This window comes from Eucyclogobius newberryi, unplaced genomic scaffold (assembly GCF_026437365.1).
Source record: "Eucyclogobius newberryi isolate DKJ021-1_F unplaced genomic scaffold, fEucNew1.0.hap1 SCAF_12, whole genome shotgun sequence".
Classification (NCBI taxonomy): Eukaryota; Metazoa; Chordata; class Actinopteri; order Gobiiformes; family Gobiidae; genus Eucyclogobius; species Eucyclogobius newberryi.
Window position 1 is genome coordinate 4298264 of NW_027315746.1, and position 22393 is coordinate 4320656.

The following is a 22393-nucleotide window of genomic DNA, read 5'->3' on the forward strand; positions in this document are numbered from 1 at the left end:
CCACACCCACGTGGCAAATGACCACACCCATGTGCCAAATGACCACACCCATGTGCCAAATGACCACACCCATGTGCCAAATGACCACACCCTTGTGCCAAATGACCACACCCATGTGCCAAATGACCACACCCATGTGCCAAATGACCACACCCACGTGTCAAATGACCACACCCACGTGTCAAATGACCACACCCACGTGCCAAATGACCACACCCACGTGCCAAATGACAACACCCATGTGCCAAATGACCACACCCAGGAGGAGTTTGGGAGGTTCTTTTTTGTACTGGATAAAATGTAATGTTCATGAAAAGTGGTAAATGTTTTTATTCCGTCATGTTGACTTGAGTTTATGGAACAAAATAAATGACGTTGTCAACAGCATGAGTCTTGTGTCCTGTGTGGTGTCTACAGTGACGCACACAAGTGTGTGTAGTGTTCACTGTGTGTGTTGTTGTGCACAAAGTGTGAGCAGACATTGTGTTTACAGTTGTGCAAATCCGAGCCATGTTCACTGTGTTCTTCACCCACACGACTCTGTGCACTTAGAAACTGTAACTGTGTGTAACTGTGTGTAACTGGTGTGTAACTGGTGCAAACATTATTAAGTCAAATACAACGTGTTTGTTTCATCCATCCATCCATTTTCTACCGCTTGTTCCCTTTCGGGGTCGCGGGTGACTGGAGCCTATCCCAGTGACTTCGGGCCTTAGGCGGGGTGCACCCTGGACAGTGGCCAACTCGTCACAGACATTACAGACAGTTCACGCTCACATTCATTCACTAGGGCCAATTTAGAGTCACCAATTTTTGCCTAACACATGCATGTCTTTGGACGGTGGGAGGAAGCCGGAGAACCCAGGGAGAACCCACGGTAACACGGGGAGAACATGCAGACTCCACCCAGAGAGATCATGTGATGTTGGTCTGGTCCGGGAATCGAACCCACGATCTCCTTCTTGGGAGGCAAGAGCGCTAACCACCTTTGCCACCGTGCACCCCATGCACCACCGTGTTTGTTTCATATGGTCAAAAAATATGGTTTTGATAAATTAGTGTAGAGTTTTTACAAGAGTGTTTCATTTTGCAAAGCAGCTCAGGTGTTTTATAATTGTGTTTGTGTTTGTGATAATTGTGTGAAGGATTTTACTAAATAAAACAAAACCATCAAAATTGTGTTTATTCAATCGTAAAAAACTGTAAACCAGGACTATTCAACTTTATTTTCCCAAAGGCCAGTTTTTTTCAGGGGCCAAGGCCTCTGGGCCCCTGGGCCACTGGGCCTCTGGGCCTCTGGCTCTGGGCCTCTGGGCCACTGGGCCTCTGGCTCTGGGCCTCTGGGCCTCTGGGCCTCTGGGCCTCTGGGCCACTGGGCCTCTGGCTCTGGGCCTCTGGGCCTCTGGGCCCCTGGGCCTCTGGGCCTCTGGGCCACTGGGCCTCTAGCTCTGGGCCTCTGGCTCTGGGCCTCTGGGCCTCTGGGCCTCTAGCTCTGGGCCTCTGGCTCTGGGCCTCTGGGCCTCTGGCTCTGGGCCCCTGGGCCTCTGGGCCCCTGGCTCGGGCCCCTGGGCCCCTGGGCCTCTGGGCCACTGCTGTAACACAAGTTTGGGTCACACAAAATATTTCCAACATGTTTTCAATAAATTGAGAGAATACAATAAAATAAAAACTGATAGATTAGATTTTTGTGAAAAAATAACATACAAAATGCTTTAGGAACATTGTTTTTTAAAATTGCTCCTCCAGAACTGAACCAGAATTAAACTGAGACGAGACAAGTACAAACAGCTCTGACCATGAATCAAAACAGGTCTAAAGCAGAATTAAACAAGGACTAAACGTTGAACAAACCAGGTCTAAACTAGTGCTCACCAGAAATAAACCAGTCAGATTATTTGTATGTTTGGACGATGGGTTGTCGGCCGCATTATTTCACTTGGAGGAAACAAAAGCTAAAATAAGTCGCACAGAAAAGTAAAATCGATGGACAGAGGCAATAGATTAACTCGATCATTTATTTAGAGCTTCAATAGTCGTTTAAAATGATGTGGCTTCAGTTCCACATGAGTTCAAAGTCTCATTCAGCCCTGTTCAAAACTTGGGCTTTCGAGTCACATTAGAGTAAAAAAACAAACAAAGAATGAGTCCCAAAGCGTTGATTCACTCACGCTCCAATTATGTCAATGTGTGATGATCCCTCATATTATAGACTTTTTGACATAAGACACTCATTTTGCAGCAGTGATGAATGAGTCAAGTTCTGATACAGACTTTAAACTAAAGCTCCATCAGGATGATCTGAAGCAGCGTCTGGAGGAGGAGAACAAGCACAAATGAACTGTCTCATAATCCGTGTCAGTGTCTGGCTCTGAGAAAGATCAGAGAGTTGAAATAGATAAATACTAATATGAACCTGAAGATTCCAGAAGTCTGTGTGTCTGACCAGAGCTGCATCCGCCCTGGGACCAGGGGAACATGAGGTCGAGACCTGATCAGGACTTATCGTTGAACCATGTGACACAAGCTGTTGTTATGGAATAAATATGCATCATTGAGTAGATCTTTTATTTTTTTGTGTATTGATGTTATTTTCTCAATAAAATCGGTTATTATTTGGTTTGTTAAAAGAAAACACACTCGTAGTGTCTTTGTTCCAGTTTATTTCCATCAGGTGCAGAGCTCAACAGCAATCAATTTATATCCCGCCAAGACACCAGGAAGTGGTCACAACCGGAAGTGATCAAATATAACAACAAAATAATACATGAACATAAAGTGCACGTAAATAACAATATGTATGAGAAAACAATTCTAACAGTGACGCTTGTACTATCTTACATGCATTACATTCATTTGACCACAAGATGGCGCAGTGGAGCAAGTGAAACACTTTGTGAGGCATCGACTCATGTATCGATACAATTGGCTGAAGCCTCAAATGGTTCATGGGGCTTCATTTGGCGTCACTATTTCTCACAACTTCAACCATTTTGTCTGACTGCGGCCGAGCGCTGCACGGCGGATGTGACGTCAGAGAGGGGCGAGGTCAGGTAACGGAAAGCGGAGCCGTTTTATAGGGCGGCCCCTGCGTTTTGTGGCCCCTGCGTGTGCGGCCCCTGCGTGTGTGGCCCCTGCGTGTGGTATGGGACACATAATAAAGTACAAATGCTCCGAGCTAAAGCGAGTGGAAGCCCAAGCCCCGCCCACTTCCGCTAACCTACCTGCGACATAAACTTGAACACCTGACGCAGTTTCTGCTCCGCTTTTATTTCACACTTTAGAGACATTTATAGAGTTTTAAGGAGCAAAAAAACCTCCTCAGACTGAGAAGTGAGACCAAGAAGCGACACAACGTGAGTGACTTTAATTCACAGCCTCTTTTATATCTCTTTTATATCTTTTAATCCGGTTTTAGTCGTGTGCGTGTTTTTGGAGGAAAGTGAAAGTAAGAGAAATGTGAGTCACAAACTGACACTCGACGGATCTCGTGTTATAAAACACAAATGTAAGAGCTTTAAAGAGCTTTAAAGAGCTTTAAAGAGCTTTAAAGAGTTTTAAAGAGCTTTTGTAACGTGGAAGTTTAACAGAGACAAACTGAGCTTTATCCTGGACTAATGCCACAGTCTGGGTTATTCTTATGGACGTCTCTTGTTCAGTTTGATCATTTTTCTAAAAGCCTCTCCAAATATATTAGAGCGTTTAAATCCATTGAGACGGAATGATCCTCATCAGAGTCAATTTATTCTAGATTTGATGATTATTGATGAGGTCAAACAAGTCATTTATTCACAAATGACTCACTGACTCTAGAGAGCAGCTTTATCACATCAAACTTTCTGACTCATAAAGTACATTTAATGTGACACAAACAGCCAGATGAAAGGCACTTTACGTTGTATTTAAATGACTTATTTCTATATGTGACCACTGTGTTTCCCATGAATAAAGGAAACTTTAGTGTGAGTAAAGTGAGCTCAGTCTCAGTCACTGTTTCCTGTGCTTTTCCTCAGGTCCATGATGAGTGACTCTGTGAAGGAGCCGCCTCCAGGGGGCAGCACTGATCCACCGTGAGTCTGACTCTTCACACTTTAGACAGTTACAGTTCAGTGAAGCAGCAGCAGCTTTAACAACAGCTGTGACTGTGTTTTACAGGTCCAGACCCAGGAATCTGTCCTTAAAGAGTGACCGCTCTAAAGATCCACCTCCAGCGTTTAAAGAACCAGGACCAGATTCAGAGTAAGACCCCAGAACCTTCTCATGTGCAGTTCAGAGTTCCTATAACCATAAGAGAGAGTGACACTTTTACTAAAAATGAATGTAATTTATGTCAAACTCTCATTATTGCTGTGTATTTAAGGTTAAAGGAATAAAGGAGGATTTTTCGCATGTGCACTCATCCCCTGCGGAGGCACATCAAAGCCTCGTTGCAACACGTGCGTTTGTTTATTAGCGCGACGGATCACATCGCGTCTCTCGTCTCCGTAGATTTCCGTCTCTTCTGAGCTCAAACTGTCTTTCTCTGTCTTAATGTTGTCCTGTACACGGAGGGAACTATATTATGATAGATCCATGCGCTTAGACACAGCGAAACGTGCTGCTGTCCTGGAGACGAGCCAGAAAGAGGCTGCAGGTGAGCAGTAGGTGCGTTTTATGATTGATACGTGGCAGGACTAATCGGCCGTCCACGCCACGAGGAAATGAGACTCAGATTTGGGCCAAAAAATCGTCCATTACGCCTTTAATTCAGGCATTTATAGTAAAAGTGCATGTGTTTTATTTGATGAGTTTATATTTCTGGAGGCTGTGGGGGGCGTGAACAAGATAAGATAAGATATAACTTTATTGTCCACACATGGGGAAATGTTGGTGTTACAACGCAGTAGATACAGGGGGAAAGGACAGATAACTTATAGGAAGTTTAAAAAACACTCTTAATAGAAGAACTCTTATGTACAAAAACAAAAACTCTTATTAACAAAACTCCTCTCATATCTTAATAGGGAATGGAGAGAAGAAAATAAAGATAAAATATAATAATAATACAAATAAAAATAGCTGGCATAAGACAAATAATAATAATAATAATGGTAAAGTAAACACTCTTATTTACATCAGTTATATGCACATGAATGACATTAATTACGTGTGAGTGTGACAGTAATTGCACATGAATATGACGGTATTGCACATGGTTAAGTCAGTATTGCACGTGTTCAGGGCTAGCACGTCTCCTTCACACAGCGAGGGTGGATCAGGCACTGAAACTGCTCTCCAGAGTGGACAGAGTGTCCTGCAGGGGGCGACACTCATGGTCCAGCATAGATGTGAATCTAGCCAGGACCCTTCTGTCCCCCACCTCCTGCACCGAGTCCAGAGCACAGCCCAGGACGGAGCTGGACTTCTTGATGACTTTGTCCAGCTTCTTCCTCTCCCTCTCTGTGATGCTGCTGCTCCAGCAGGCCACGCCTACAGGAGCTGATGCCACCACAGAGTCGTAGAAGGTCTTCAGGAGTGGCCCTGTCACTCCAAAAGACCTGAGTCTCCTCAGGAGGTAGAGCCGACTCTGGCTCTTCCTGTACAGTGCGTCTGTGTTATGAGTCCAGTCCAGTTTGTGGTTCAGATGAACACCAGGTACTTGTATGAGTCACTCTCTCAATGTCCCGTCCCTGGATGTTCACTGGTGAGGGGGCAGTGGGGTGGCGTCTGCGGAAGTCCACCACCATCTCCTTGGTCTTCCCCGCGTTGATGAGGAGGTGGTTCCGCTGACACCAGTCCACAAAGTCCTGCTCCAGTCCTCTGTACTCCGCATCATCGTCGTCCGTGATGAGTCCGATGATGTCAGAGTCATCAGAGAACTTCTGCAGGACACAGCTGTCCGTGTCATGTCTGAAGTCTGCAGTGTAGAGGGTGAAGAGAAAGGGCGCGAGGACAGTGCCCTGGGGCGCCCCCACACTGCAGGTCCGAGTGTCAGACACACAGTCCCGGGCTCTCACTAACAATCCCCTAAAGGGATCGCAGCAGAAACAGTTTGAGAAGCTCTGGTGTATGGACTGGATGGTTAGAACCTTCTGCAGTTTATTCTGTGACTGAGCTGATGTTTCCAGGTCCAGACAGAGCCACCTGTCCTTAAAGAGTGACCGCTCCAGACGTCAACCTCCAGTGTTTAAAGAACCAGGACCAGATTCAGAGTAAGTCCCAGAAGAACCTTCTCCAAATCCTGTTTCTTTAAAGACGTTTTTCTCAACACCCGTCGCTCCCGTCGCTCCTGTCGCTCCCGTCGGGGGTTTGTTGGCTCTGAGTGTAATGTTGTATCATTGGTTTGTTTGTCCCACAGAGAGAAGAGCGCAGAGGGCCCCAGAGGAGACTGTGACCTGGACTCTGTTTTCAAGGTTTGTACCAAAAGCGTCACATGGTCAGAAACATTTAGAGGAGATTCCACCTGCAGAGTGGATCCCAGGGCCTGACCTGCTCCTCTGTGTTCTCTGTGTTTCAGCGTCTGGAGGAGCAGGTCCTGGATTATGTCAAACAGCAGCTGCAGAGGCTCCACAGGCTCCTGGCCTCAGATTACCCAGAATGCTCTGAGAGTGAGGAGGAGGAGTCGAGCAGAGAGGCGGTTCTGACCATCACCCTGGACTTCCTGAGGAGGATGGACCAGGAGCAGCTGCTCCAGCGTCTGCAGAACAGTAAAGCCACGTTTACACTGATGCTAACTTATATGTGGCGCCTTAGCAACACAAAGCTAGCAAAGCACGTTAGCAACACAAAGCTAGCAAAGCACGTTAGCAACACAAAGCTGGCAAAGCACGTTAGCAACACAAAGCAGGCAAAGCACGTTAGCAACACAAAGCTAGCAAAGCACGTTAGCCACACAAAGCAGGCAAAGCAACATCTGTTTTCTGTTTGTCGCAGCACGGCACTCTGCGTAGAGGCTTTGCACTGAAGTCAAACATTTTGGGGGCTGAGTACCCAAGTACTGAGAGTGGCTTTTGCACTTGGTTTTCAGCTCATTTGTTATTTCGAGCCTTTAAACATCTTGTCAAAGGTATAATTCAGGTTTTATATTAGATTTTGTATTTGTTATATTTGTGTAACGTCTGCTGCTCAGCGCCCTGAGCATGGAGCAAACCGTTCCAAAGAACTCTATACCGGTCTGAGGGGCCGGGGCCAGTCCAAACGTGGCTTAAGAACTCTGTGAAGGTGTGAGGGCCTTGGGTCCAGCTACAACAGAGTGTGGCAGCCCCTCACAGTTAAAGCTCCTTTAAAGTGGAGCTAACCTAAATCAAACACTGTTCTAGTCCCTGTGGTGTTTGAAGTGTCTATAATCCCTCAGAGCGGGGACTTTACTCACCTGAAAGCAGCACGTGTCGTGAGACAAACTAGCTTTAGATATTAGGTTTTGTCACGGCGGAGCAGCCGAACAGTCCACCAGAGGCATCAGGACCCTCTGTGTGTTGGACAGTCAGGTGACCAGAGGGGCGGAGCTCCAAATGCACCATTCTTCTGTTGTAATACGAATATGAAAACTATTGTCCACAGATGTGAACATTTACCTTTGGTTTCACCAAAACAATTAGAAATATACACGATCTACATGTCACACTCAACATTTCATAATGTATCTAGGGATGTGTACCGCTACAACGGACCGGATCTGGACTTGTAAAAACGTTTCGGTTCAGGTTAAAAAAAAAACGAAACCCCGGTGATTCGGTTCTGGACTCATAAAAAAATATTGCACTCACATACTATATCCTTTTTGTTCTAGAATCTAAACCATCTTAAACCTTCCATTGATCGCGAAATTTGCGCTGGACGTAAACACTGCCATGCGCCGCCGTCAATAGCGCACACGGACCCTAATTAGTGACGCACGCGTCTTCCGGGCAGAAGTTAAAGCCGGTGAAATAAGTTTAAAGATGCGAGAGACGGGAGCGCCTGGTACGTGTCGAGCTGCAGAACCGTGTGTCCACATGTGAACATTGAAGTGAAGCCGGTGAGATCGCTGGCTTTATCTGAACTGTTTAAGCTGTGGCCGCCGCGTGCGATGTTGTGATGGTTAAAGGGGCGGGGTCAGCTTGGTCTTGTCTGGGTTGTGCTTTGGGCTTTGTGTAAATATGAATGAAATAACTTAAGTGTTATGTTGTGGTGTGATATATTTGGCATCAAGTAAATACAAAGTAAAGTCAAAGTAATATTGCTTAATTGCTGCATTCATTAATTGGAGTTTATATTTTGTATTTGTATTCTACAGTTGTTAAATCTGGTCTGGTGTTTAATGCTGCTAATATGATGTATTATTTTGATGTGTTGTGTAAAATATTTTCATATTCTACTTTTGATACTGCTAAGTTGATGCTTTATAGTGATTCAAGTTGACTTTTATGCTAGTTTTTATAACTCTGTTATTTTACACTGTTATTTAATTATTTACACTGGTGTTTTGTCTGTTTGAAGGTTTTTACCTGACTTTTGATGCCAATGGATCTGTAACATTAAAGATGGAAATGTGTCTAAAGGCAAAACATTGTATCAGATGAAACAGCTGCTTTGACCCTTGACCCAGACTGACCCCGTCAACAATACTCAACATGCTCTTGTTCCTCAAGTAAAACACATGAATGTGTGTTAACTGTTAGTTAAGCTATAGTTTAGCAGCTAGCTCGTAGCTAGTAGCTTGTGATTTGTAAGTTGTAACTTCTGTTAAAAACTGTGAATAAACCAGACAAGTTGAGTTTATTTCAATCTGCAGTTAAGCCTTGTGTTTGATAGTCGTCCTTGTTCAAGTGTCTTCAACTTAATTTAGCCAAGTAGCTTGTGTTATGCTGTTATAACATTATGCAAATATGGCATGGTTTAGGTCCGGACCTAATGAGTCCGGACCTAAACCTAAAGCTCTGGATTCGAATCCGGACTTGAACCTGAACGTGGGTTTAGGTCTGCATCACTACTGATAGTCCATTAAAGGACTGATTGTAAACAAAGACGCTAGTTTGATAGAAAACAAAAAGGTTTAGTTTCTGTTGAAACCAATAACACCTTTTCATTAGGAGGTCCCGCCCAGTGGGCAGGGCCTACCCAGAGTAGGATAAATATCTCTTTGGAACGATTGGACATAACGTCTCTGACCCATTTGATAATGCCTCCATTAACACCGAGGTCCATGAGCCTGTTCAGTCAAATATGTACACGCAGAGAACTGAAAGCTGATGTAAAGTCCACAAAGAGGATTCTAGCATAATGGTCAGGGGCCTGAAGGTGCTTTGCTAAGGTGTTATATAGAGTGATAGCCACATCTTCTGTACTTCTGACTTTCATATGCAAACTGTTAGATGTCCAAACAGTTAGATATAGACGACATGATGTTTTTACTAACAGTTTGCTCCATACTCTTACATAAAATGAAGGTAAGTGCTATTGGGTGAAAATCATTCAGTTCAGATGCTCCAGGTTTTTTAGGTAGAGGCACATTTCATGTGATGAGCTACAGCTGTTATTGGCTGAAAAGGACTGATCAGAAAGGATTATCTGGATTCAAATGTTTCTGCTGTTTCAAAGTGTGCGTGTTATAACTGCGAGGGTAAAAGAAGTAATAAAACCAAGATGTTCAATGGTGAAATAAAGTTTGTTCAATAAACAGGAACACAAAGGTAAATGAACAAACACAGACACGACTAAGAAAATAAGTTAAGTGTCTCTATAAGGTACGAGTCACAGGACAAACAAAACAAAGGCCCATGAACAGAATCAAAGTGACAACTTAAAAGGAGACAAATAACAAATAAGTCAGTCGCTACCACCACAGCCCTGATGAACAAGAAGACGAATGGCCTTGTGCAGCTGCAACAGGTCCTTAAATACTGGAAGTGGCTGCAGGTGAAGACTGTGGATTGGCCCATCAACCAGAGGAAACAGGAACAGGGAACATTACAGTCAAACACACAACAGGGAGGACGGGGGCCGGAATAGTGGGTTGAATTTCATAAAATCTCCAGAGCTCTCTCTGCTCTAACTGAACCCAGTGTGTCCAGTTACACGTCTGATGCAGATTTCTCTTTTTACAGGTCTGTGTTCTAAGGTTCAGGGAGAAGTGAAGACTTGTCTGGTACAGAAGTTCAGCCGTGTGTGTGAGGGCATCGCTAAAGAAGGAAACTCCTCTGAACTGAAGCAGATCTTCACAGAGCTGTACATCACAGAGGGAGAGGCCACAGAGCAACATGAGGTCAGACACATCGAGACCAGGAAACCGGCCTCTGCAGAGACCGCCATCAAGTGTGAAGATATGTTTAAACTCCCAATCAGAGAAGAACCAATGAGAGCACAGACAAAGGGACCAATCAGAGTCGTGCTGACGAAGGGCGTGGCCGGCGTGGGGAAAACAGTGCTGACTCAGAAGTTCAGTCTGGACTGGGCTGAAGGTAGGACCAACCAGGAGCTCCAGCTGCTGTTCCCGTTCACTTTCAGAGAGCTCAATGTGCTCAGAGACACACAGTTCAGCCTGGTGGAGCTGCTGCACCACTTCTTCAGTCCATCCAACGCTCTCTGCAGCTTCCAACAGCTCCAGGTGCTCTTCATCTTTGACGGTCTGGACGAGTGCAGACTTCCTCTGGACTTCAGCCAAACCCGGGCCCTGAGCGACCCCACACAGTCCGTCTCAGTGGACGTGCTGCTGGTAAACCTCATCAGGGGGAGCCTGCTTCCCTCCGCTCTTCTCTGGATAACCACGCGCCCCGCAGCGGCCAATCAGATCCCTGCTGAGTGCATCTCCATGGTGACAGAGGTGCGAGGGTTCGCCGACCCGCAGAAGGAGAAATACTTCAGGAAGAGGTTCAGAGACGAGCGGCAGGTCACACTTGTTCTCTCCCACATCAAGAGCTTCCGCAGCCTCCACATCATGTGCCACATCCCGGTCTTCTGCTGGATCCTCTCCACAGTTATACAGAAGCTTCTGGAACAAACAGAGGAACCAGAGCTGCCACGGACTCTCACACAGATGTACGTCCACTTCCTGGTGGTGCAGGCCAAAGTAAAGAACATCAAGTATCACCAGGGATCAGGGGCAGACCTTCACTGGACTCCAGAGACCAGGGAGATGGTGCAGTCTCTGGGAAAAGTGGCCTTTGAGCAGCTGCAGAAAGGAAACCTGATCTTCTACGAGCGAGTGTGGGCTGGACGCTGCAGCGGCCTCAGTGTACTCCGGAGTGTTCACACAGGTCTTTAGAGAGGAGCCAGGCCTGTACCAGGATAAGGTCTACTGCTTCATCCATCTGAGTGTGCAGGAGTTTCTGGCTGCTCTTCACGTCCATCAGACCTTCTTCAGCTCTGGAGAGAACCTGCTGTCCCCATCAAACTCTTCTGAAGAAGCCTTCTTTAGCTCTGCTGTGGACCAGGCCTTTAAGAGTCCAAACGGACACCTGGACCTGTTCCTGCGCTTCCTCCTGGGCCTGTCTCTGCCGACCAATCAGAGGCTGCTGCAGGGTCTGCTGACTCACACAGGAAGTGGCTCTCAGACCAATCAAGAGACAGTAAAATACCTTAAACAGAAGCTCAATGATGAGGGTCTGTCTACAGAGAAAAGCCTGAACCTGTTCCACTGTCTGAACGAGCTGAACGACCGCAGTCTGGTGCAGGATATCCAAAACACCCTGAGAGAAGGACGCCTGAAGGCAGATGAACTTTCTCCTGCTCAGTGGTCAGCCTTGGCCTTTCTCTTACTGTCTACAGACTCAGACCTGGAGGAGTTTGACCTGAGGAAATACTGTCCCTCAGAGAAGGCTCTGCTGAATCTGCTGCCGGTTATCAAGGCCTCCACCAAAGCCATGTGAGTACAAACTACACTGTGGCAGAGTGGTTAACACTCTCAACTCTAAGTCTACCCTAAATCCAAATGGCAGAACATTCCAGGGTAATGTGTCCAACAAAAGCAGCTAAAATGTGAAAACACTGGTACATAAACATGTCCTCGAGGCCACATAATCCTAAAGTTCAACTACACACAGACTTTCATAAGGTCCACTTCCTCCAGCAGCATCACTGAAGCACAAATCAGACTGACATCGGCCAAACGGACCTCATAGTCGACACTTTGTTTACGATCAGGTGTGAGTGCGCTCTAATCTCCCTCTCCGTCCTCAGTCTGTCCGGCTGTAACCTGACAAACAGCATCTGTGGTCCTCTGGCCTCAGTCCTCAGCTCTTCCAGTCTCACACACTTCGACCTGAGTCAAAATGACCTCCAGGACTCAGGAGTGGAGCTGCTGTGTGATGGACTGAAGAGCGCCCCCTGCAGACTGGAGACTCTCAGGTTAGATCAGCTACACTTTGCTCTTTCAGTGTTTGTTTTGTATTAGTCCATTTACATTTCTATTCTATTCGTCTGAATAACTTGCATTTAAAGTTATTTTTTGTTACAAAGTTTGTGTACTACTGCAATACTATTTTTTACTATTTCGGGGCATAATAAATAACAATGTATTGTCCCCAGATTGAGTACTTGTGGCCTGTCCTCTCTCAGCTGTGGTCCTCTGGCCTCAGTCCTCAGCTCCTCCAGTCTCACACACTTCGACCTGAGTCAAAATGACCTCCAGGACTCAGGAGTGGAGCTGCTGTGTGATGGACTGAAGAGCGCCCCCTGCAGACTGGAGACTCTCAGGTGAGACACTCCCATCATGCACTCTGCCCCTTGTTTCCACATGAGTGTAATGCTGTGTGTCTTTAGGCTGTCTGGATGTCTGGTCTCAGAAAGGGGCGGGGCCTATCTGGCCTCAGCTCTAAGCTCCACCCACTGCCATCTAAGAGAGTTAGACCTGAGCTACAACCATCCAGGACCCTCAGCAGAGAGACTGACCGCACTACGGGACGATCCACACTGCCCCCTGCAGTCTGTCAGGTGAGACCACACTGCCCCCTACAGTCTGTCAGGTGAGACCACACTGCCCCCTACAGTCTGTCAGGTGAGACCACACTGCCCCCTGCAGTCAGTCAGGTGAGACCACACTGCTCCCTGCAGTCTGTCAGGTGAGACCACAATGCCCCCTACAGTCTGTCAGGTGAGACCACACTGCCCCCTGCAGTCTGTCAGGTGAGACCACACTGCCCCCTGCAGTCTGTCAGGTGAGACCACACTGCCCCCTACAGTCTGTCAGGTGAGACCACACTGCCCCCTACAGTCTGTCAGGTGAGACCGCACTGCCCCCTACAGTCTGTCAGGTGAGACTACACTGCCCCCTACAGTCTGTCAGGTGAGACCGCACTGCCCCCTACAGTCTGTCAGGTGAGACCACACTGCCCCCTGCAGTCTGTCAGGTGAGACCACACTGCCCCCTACAGTCTGTCAGGTGAGACCACACTGCCCCCTACAGACTGTCAGGTGAGACCACACTGCCCCCTACAGTCTGTCAGGTGAGACCACACTGCCCCCTACAGTCTGTCAGGTGTGGGTCCTGGTTCAGGGGTTGGTCCAGGTTCTGGTCTAAACTAGACTTGTGTTTTCCAGGTTGGATCCTTCTGGAAAGCGCTGGATGGTTCCAGGTCCTAGAAAATGTGAGTAGAATTTTATTTGGTACAACTTCACATGTAGAAGACTCACAGCTGTAGATCTGATGTTTTTATTTGAACTTATCGACACATTTAGAGGTTTGACAAGCAGCAACTTCCACAAACATCAGACTGAAACTGTTTCACTGGAGGAACTGTCCAACTTTACATTTGAACTAGGGCGATCTTTACATTCATCTTTATTCTCCTAATCTTACAGGTAAATATGATAATACCTTATTATTATAAGACAGATTTATGACGGCGTCTTCTTTATCCTGAGCTTTCGCTCTCGTACTCGTCTGTCGTCATGAATTGGACTTGGAAACATATTGTCCTGCTCCGACGCCTCGGCCGCCGCTCACACTTTGCCCGTCTGTTTGTGCTGCAGTTTGTGGCATCTGTAGTCAAGGGGTAAATGCAAAAGAAGAAGTCAGAATCAGAATTAGAATCAGAAAAGGTTTATTGTCAATGAACATAATTCACAAAATAGGAACTTGCTTTGGTGATTCGGTGCAACATCAAACGATGAACAATGATAAAACAACATATATAAGATGAAAAAGCCCCTGAAGGCTTGGGCCCTGGACACGGCAGACGGGACAAACGATGTCTTAAAAGGTCGTGTTCTTGGTGGCAGTGAGAGGAGGCTGTTGCTGCGGTTACTCCTGAGCCCACATTGTTGAGTTACTCCTGATGCCCTGGTCCTCCTCCACCACAGCTCCCACAGACTCCACCCTTTTCCCCGTCACACAGACACATGTATGTTTGAGTATGGGATCAGAACCTGTGACTAGATGGGCTCCATACAAGTGCATATGGTCCTCACGTGGTCCACACGCAGCGGTCACTGCTAATGTTAAGGCTGAAGTCCAGAGCAGCAGAAACACTGAGGAGCTGTGAGTACAATGTGCCTGGGCACCATCGGCTCAGCTCTGCAGACGTCACATGATCTATGCTCTTTTTCTCTTCAAAACTACACGTTTATTACTGTTTATTGTGTTTTTATGCCAATTGAAGCTGAAAATAAAGAAGAAATAAATAAGTAGGAGTCACTTTTGAATAAGGCTGATTTCACCACTAGATGGCGCACTCAGAGGACATGTCATGTATTAATGTAAGAAATGTCTTTGACTTGTTTTTGTTCATCCTTTCTACAAATAATAATGGATTCATATCACAAAGAGATATTGACGTGTCTCAATCATTATTTAATATGACACAGTCACGTTTGGACCTTTGACTTTTTTAATTGAATGTAAGACACAAAGACATATTGTATCAGACACAAATAAACACTGATATGTTTATGTCTGAGACACAATTAGGCTGCGTTTTACATATTAACTGTTACTCAAGATATATTAATATATCATTTAATATGAATTAAAGCGCTCCGTGAGGACTCGGGAAATGCGTGTGCCTTGGCGCTTCAGTCTAAAACAAGTCTTAAAAACTAAAGTAAAAAGGGCCTAAAGAGTCTTTTAGTTGGAGCAAAATCTGATCCTAAATCAATAAAGTTGTGTATTTTCCAATCCAACCCAATCCACTTTATTTATACAGCACGATTTACACAACCAGAGGTTCCAAAGTGCTTCACAGCAGGTAAAAGACTACAGAGGCATAAATAGGATAAAAGTAATAAAATAAGATATAAAAACTAAATCAAATAGAAAATTAAATCAAACAAACACACTAAAATCAATGGAATAAAAATAAACAAAATAAAATAGATAAAAAGGTGCTGCCCTCCCAACACATATAAAACATACAATCAACACACTACATGTAGTTAAAAGCCAGAGAAAACAGATGTTTTTAGAAGCGATTTCAAAAGAGGCTTTTCTTATGGGGAGTGGCACTTTGTTCCACAGTTCTAATAATAATAACTTTTATTTATATAGCGCTTTTCAGTGACCCAAAGACGCTGAACATATATAAAAAAGGGGGGGTATTTACAGACAGGGGGGACAACACGTACAGAACACATTAATATACAGATAAAATGAACAAGACAGACGAAGTAGAGAGAAAAAGATGGGGATGTAACAGGGGGTAGAAGAGTAGGCAATGGGGTAGAGGAGGCTAGGGGTAGGGGAGGTCATAGGCTTGGGTGAAGAGGTATGTTTTTAGGCGGGATTTGAATGTTGTGAGTGAGGGAGAGTGGGACAGGTCGGGGGAGGGAGTTCCAGAGTCGGGGTGCTGTTCGGGAGAATGCTCTGTCGCCAAAAGTTTTGAGTCGGGATGTTGGTGCAGCCAGGGTGAGAGAGGAGGAGGATCGGAGAGCTCGGGTGGGGCGGTGGGGGATGAGGAGGTCAGACAGGTAGGGGGGGGCAAGGTGGTGAAGAGCTTTGAAGGTGAGGAGGAGTATTTTAAAGTTTATGCGCTGCTTGATGGGGAGAGAGTGGAGAACGGGAGTGATGTGATCACGGGACCGGGTGTGGGTGAGGAGGCGGGTGTGGGTGAGGAGGCGAGTGTGGGTGAGGAGGAGGGTGTGGGTGAGGAGGAGGGTGTGGGTGAGGAGGCGGGTGTGGGTGAGGAGGCGGGTGTGGGTGAGGAGGAGGGTGTGGGTGAGGAGGCGGGTGTGGGTGAGGAGGCGGGTGTGGGTGAGGAGGCGGGTGTGGGCGAGGAGGCGGGTGTGGGTGAGGAGGGTGTGGGCGAGGAGGCGGGTGTGGGCGAGGAGGCGGGTGTGGGTGAGGAGGGTGTGGGTGAGGAGGGTGTGGGTGAGGAGGCGGGTGTGGGTGAGGAGGCGGGTGTGGGTGAGGAGGAGGGTGTGGGTGAGGAGGAGGGTGTGGGTGAGGAGGCGGGCAGCAGAGTTTTGGACCATTTTGAGTCTATGGAGGGAATGGGAGGAGGTGCCAGTGAGGAGGGAGGTGCAGTAGTGGAGGCGGGAGGAGGTGAAGGCCTGGATGAGGGATTCAGCAGCGGGGAGGGGGAGGGTGAGGGTGAGGGGGAGGGTGAGGCAGTGTCTGATTTTGGCGATGCTGCGGAGGTGGAAGTATGAGGTCTAGAAGAGGTTTTGGAGCTGCCACTGCAAAGGCTCGTTCACCTCTGACCTTTAGCCCGTGGCACTGCCAGGAGCTGGTCAGCTGACCTGAGGGAACGGCTGGGAGTGTAGGGGTGTAGCAGCTCGGAGAGGTCAGGAGGGGCAGGACCATTTAAGGCTTTAAAAGTAAATAAAAAAGTTTTAAAATGAATCCTAAAATGGACGGGCAGCCAGTGGAGTGAAGCTAAAATAGGAGAAATGTGCTCATATTTTCTTGTTCCAGTTAAAAATGTTGCTTGTTCTTCTACAATCCATGTGTGTGAGAGACTTAAGAGGCAGTAGACGAGTCAAAGGAGTCAAAAGTCACTTATTGGTGAAAGAAGAAGGCTAAAGTTCAACAATCTGGTGTCTCCACAACATAGTAAATGTGCTGTACTTTGACTTGATAGAATCTTGTGTTTTTACAGCCGTGTGTCACGACCGGCTCGTCTCGCTCCGTGAGGACTCGGGAAATGCGTGTGCCTTGGCGCTCCGGTCTAAAACAAGTCTAAAAACTAAAGTAAAAAGGGCCTAAAGAGTCTTTTAGTTGGAGCAAATATCCACACTGTGTCCACGGACATCTCCCCTGAACACCACGCCCACTTTTAAACTGTCAATCATGTCATCTCAACGTTCATGTTTATAAATGAGAATTGATGAGAACAAATCTGTCTTTGAATAAATGTGGATTTTGAGAGGCTCCAAAGCAGAATGTGGAACGTCTGAAAAACATCCACATTCACAGGTGAAGAAAGCACAGTTTAGGTCGTCCACCAATGATTTATTCACAAATATATAAATGCACATCTCATTTGACCTGCATCAATCCATCAATGTGTCTGTCACAGTGAGTGTGATGCTCTGAAGCTGTGGACCACTTTAAAACACTATTCTGCAATATTCATATTGAAACTGTCGTCATGGAATTAAACTGGAGCCAAATTCAGCTTTGTGTTCTTCATGTTTTATAAAGGCTCAAGATCAGACTAAACTAAGGGTCAAAACATGAAATATAAGAAGATCAGATCGGTATTGGATCGGTATCGGATCGGTATCGTAAAGAACAAACATTAAAGATCAGTATTGGATCTGGAGCCGCACAAACTGAACGTCCCAGTTCAAAACACTGATGAGGTTTTGAGCCAAACTAAACATGTTGAAGCTGATCACACATGAGCTGAGCCTCCAACCACCTCATTATCATTGATTTACCTTTGAGAAGAAACAGGACTTTCACACTTCATATTTACTCTCACTAACCTGTTTAAATCATCACATTTTAAATGTGTCTTTGTGTTTCAGATCACTGTGAGCTCACTCTGGATCCAAACACGGCAAACAGAAGACTCCATCTGTCTGAGGACAAACGGACTGTGAGACTCTTTGAGTCAGAACAAGTTCCAGATCATGAGGACAGATTCACAGACTGTCCTCAGGTCCTGGCCTCCTCCGGCCTGAGGGGGCGCTGTTACTGGGAGGTGCAGTGCAGGGGGAACGTTGATGTAGCAGTGAGTTACAGAGGAATCAGACGGAGAGGAAAGAGTGAGGAGAGTGAGTTTGGACTCAATGATCAGTCCTGGAATCTGAGGATCTGGGGAGGAAAATATTATTTTATGCACAATGAGAAAGAAAGACCTGAGATTATGTCAAGTTTGAGAAGATATAAGCTGTCATCTCTGTTTTCTCCATTCACCTCCAGAGTGGGCGTGTTTCTGGACTCTGAGGCTGGAGCTCTGTCCTTCTATCAGGTCCTCTCTGGTGGAGAACTGTCCCACCTCCACACCTTCAGCTCCTCCTTCACTGAGCCTCTGTTTCCTGGGTTTAGACTGAGGAGGTTAAACAGTTCAGTGTCTCTGGTGGAGCTGAGCACACAGCGCCCCCTGGAGGACTGACACTTCAGGTCCTGTTAGTCTGGTCTCACCCCAAACACAAACACATTTAGAAAAAACATTTAACTTCAATGAGCATTTTATTATTCATATTATTTTGTCGAGATTATTTTAGTGTTCGACGAATCAAACAATTATTTCTGTTTTACATTGGAACGCTTCAAAAAGGAATTTGTCAAATCTGACTAAACTCTCATGGAGTCAGAAACTGTCACTCATTCTCAAACATTTTATCATTATTATTATTATTATAGTTTTATGTTTTCAAAAGTCCCAGGACAAAATGGTATTTACTCCCTGAACATTTGTGATGAAATGTTTTGCTTCATGTTTAATAAATGTATTTAATATTTCTTTGATTTTCAGGATGAATTGACTGATGATGGTTGACATTTTGCTGATGATGTGATTTATAATAAAAGAGGGTTTCATAATAATCACTGGATATTGTCTCTTTTTCGGACCATTCTCTGTGAACCCTAGAGATGTGTGAAAATCCCAGTAGATCAACAGTTTGTGAAATACTCAGACCAGCCCGTCTGGCACCAACAACCACGCCACCTTCAAAGTCACTTCAATCACCTTTCTTCCCCGTCCTGATGCTGCTTTGAACTGCAGCAGATCCTCTTGACCAAGTCTACAGCCTAAATGCATTGAGCTGCTGCCGTGTGATTGGCTGATGAGACATTTGCGTTAACGAGCAGTTGGACAGGTGTACCTAATAAAGTGGCCGATAACTCAGCAGCGTCCACACAAAGAGCCCTCATTACAGGGGTCACCTTAGACTGTATTAGATCCTGTTTAACCGTGTTGGTCAGAGATCCTGGGAGAGACTGGACACTCTGTTTAGATCTTCTTTGGCTACAGCAGATCTGATATTTGGCACAGAATTCACACACAATGTTCTTCTTTCTCCACGAACAGCGTTAGAAAAGCTCTGGTGGAGAAAGGTCCATCTCCTGTTCACAAGTACATATCTGTTATTCCACGTGGGAGAGTTGTGCGCTTGAACTTGTGTTTGAAGAGGAGTTTTTCATCAAGAAGGACCTGCAGATGAAAATGTCCCACTCACGTCTCAAGAGGAAGTCAAGACCACACAACTTTATCAATATTAAACTGTGAATATAGTAGCAGAGAGAGCACACTGGACTTTAGTCGCTCCAGGTCCATTTCTTTTTAGTTCTTTTCTTTATTTCTGAGTTTGGATTTGTGAATATGACATTTTTCCAGAATGACCAGAAGGTTTATAATGTAACGTTTGTTCAGATTGTTGTAAAAAACCAAAGAGCTCGTCTCGAAACGGAAAAGTCAAGTTTGGGTGTTAGATTTATGAATGAACCTGACACGACATTTCCAGAAGGTGGCAGTGTTGGGACATGAGCAGAAGAGTTACTGTTTCAGACTTTGACTGACAGAATGTACCACGTGTGTATTTATATACCTGTGTGAGTATTTGGGGGCGTGGCCTCTGACCTCACAGTCCAACAGTCCACTCGTTTTCATGGTCTATGGGTGTGACACAGATTCTGCTCCGCTTTGATTTCACATTTTAGAGACGTTTATGGAGTTTTAAGAAGCAGAAAAACCAAGAAGCGACACAACGTGAGTGACTTTAATCCACCGCCTCTTTTATACCTCTTTTATATCTCTTTTATATCTCTTTTATATCTCTTTTATACCTCTTTTATATCTCTTTTATACCTCTTTTATATCTCTTTTATATCTCTTTTATACCTCTTTTATATCTCTTTTATATCTCTTTTATATCTCTTTTATATCTCTTTTATACCTCTTTTATACCTCTTTTGTATCTCTTTTATACCTCTTTTATACCTCTTTTATATCTCTTTTATACCTCTTTTATACCTCTTTTATATCTCTTTTATACCTCTTTTATACCTCTTTTGCCATCACAAGACTTAAAGACTGAATCTCTCTGAACATAAATGAGATGGTGGAGCAAAGGTCAGAGTCTCTTCTTAAAGAATTCCAAAGGTGCAAAAGGAGGTTCTGAGCTCACAAAAAGCCTGAAGAAGATGATTGTGGACACGTGTGAGTCTGTGGATCCAGAGACCAGCAGTGTCTCCACTTACTGGGGGACGTTTGACACAGAGTTGGACAGAAGAGCGATAAGACCCCAAATAAAAACCATGAGACGGCTCGTGTGGAAATCAGCTCTTTTATGTGTGTTTCTTTATTAAACATTTGGTCATTTGAACTGTTTTGGTGAATAAATGACGGACTTTAGATCTTTGAAAAGATGAAGTTACTGATTGTTCATTTGCTGAGGTTCAATAGGGCGGAGCACGCCTCAACCGCCGCTATCGCACTGAACACAAGGAACTGTTCAAAATCATATTCATCCCAAAGAGATGGATCATTCTCAATATTGAGGAGGAGAAATGTACTTTCATTATTTGCAACATCTATAACGTGTGAATAAATGATCAGAATTGAGAAAGGAATCCCAGGGGGCGTGTCTAATCGTAGCAGGTGATTTCAAACATGCACCAAATGATTTAGTGGATCAAATACCTCCCAGAAGAGTTTTGACCTCCACATTTAAAAGCACAGAACGAACGAGCGACTAAATGTGACGGACATTTGGCACTTTCTAAATCTGATATCAAGGAATATTCTGGGCATAATTCCAATCGATCAAAGTGTGTCATAATTATGCCCCATTCTCTGACCGTCAGCTGACCTCAGGCTGGTGCAGAAGAGAACCAGATATTAGAGGCTTCTGGAAGTTGAATGTGAATCTATTGAACGATGATGTGTTTTGTCAAATGGTTGAAGATTATTCCAGAATATTCCCAGTGTAAAAGTTGCGGTGAAGAGGAGGAAGTAGAAATGAAAGGCTTAAAAGACGAGACGGCTGAAGGTGCTTTTGTGACATCGACGTGTAAATGGAGAGAATATGGGGAAAACTCAAGCTTCTTCTACAGAAAAAAGGAACCAAAAAAGAAATGGTGTGAATGACCTAAAAGTAACTGACAAAGTGTTATTATCTAAGTCTCTAGATATTCTGAAATATGTTGAATCCTTTTGTCAAAAAGTCAAATCAGTCAGATTCTCAACCAGATGTTTCACGATAACGATCGTGGAATGACAGGAAGTGGAAAAAAGCCCTAAAAAAAGGCCAATTGCCCGGTGTGATGGGTCTCCAGGGGGTTTTAATGCTCCATTCTGGGACATGATTGAAAAGCCATTGTTTAAAGCGCTTAATCAATGTGTCACCTTGGGAGAAATGTCAGCTTCAGTGAAACAAGGCGTGATCTGCCTGATCCCTGAACCCCAAAAGGATCCGCTGATGATTGAAAACTGGCGTCCAATCACACGCTTCAATACAGAGTGTAAAATACTGGCCTCAGTTTATGCCAAACGTCTTAAATCTGGCCTTTCGGACATAAACGAGGCACAAACTGGCTTCATGAAAAACCCTCACATTAGTTCCAATACCAGACTGTGTTAGATGGACCTGATGATGCAACGCTGACTCCCAAGACTTGATCCTGTTTTTAGGTCTTTACCAGGCTTTTGACGCCAGAAAACATGACTTTCAACCGACAAATTGCAATTCTGGGATAAAACGTTATAATGTTGAGCAAAACTTCAAATATATTCATCTTAACTGCATTTTTTTTTATTTATTTATTGTGGTTTGGTCAAAAACAAAACAAAAGGTGCTCAACATTCAAGCACAAAACTAAATTCGAGATACATTCATGTTTTTGGACCAGGTGTAGCAGAAGCCAAGGCTTATTGTGCCGACCCTTCTCTCAAACGCTCAACATTGGTGGACATTTTATAGTTCACAAGCCACAGTTCATCAACACAAACAACACCACATAAAACTGGACAGTCTGCTCACAGTTTCCTCCACAAACATTCAAGGTTTTAGAACAAAGCTGCAGTTTCATTCTGCTAAATATTTATCAATGATT

At 45.1% G+C, this 22393-nt stretch overlaps 1 pseudogene; it reads left to right on the forward strand.

The window, feature by feature from the left end:
* Positions 1 to 9863: 9863 nt before the first annotated feature.
* Positions 9864 to 18864, forward strand: LOC140355954 (protein NLRC3-like; annotated as a pseudogene).
* The last annotated feature ends 3529 nt before the right edge of the window (positions 18865 to 22393 follow it).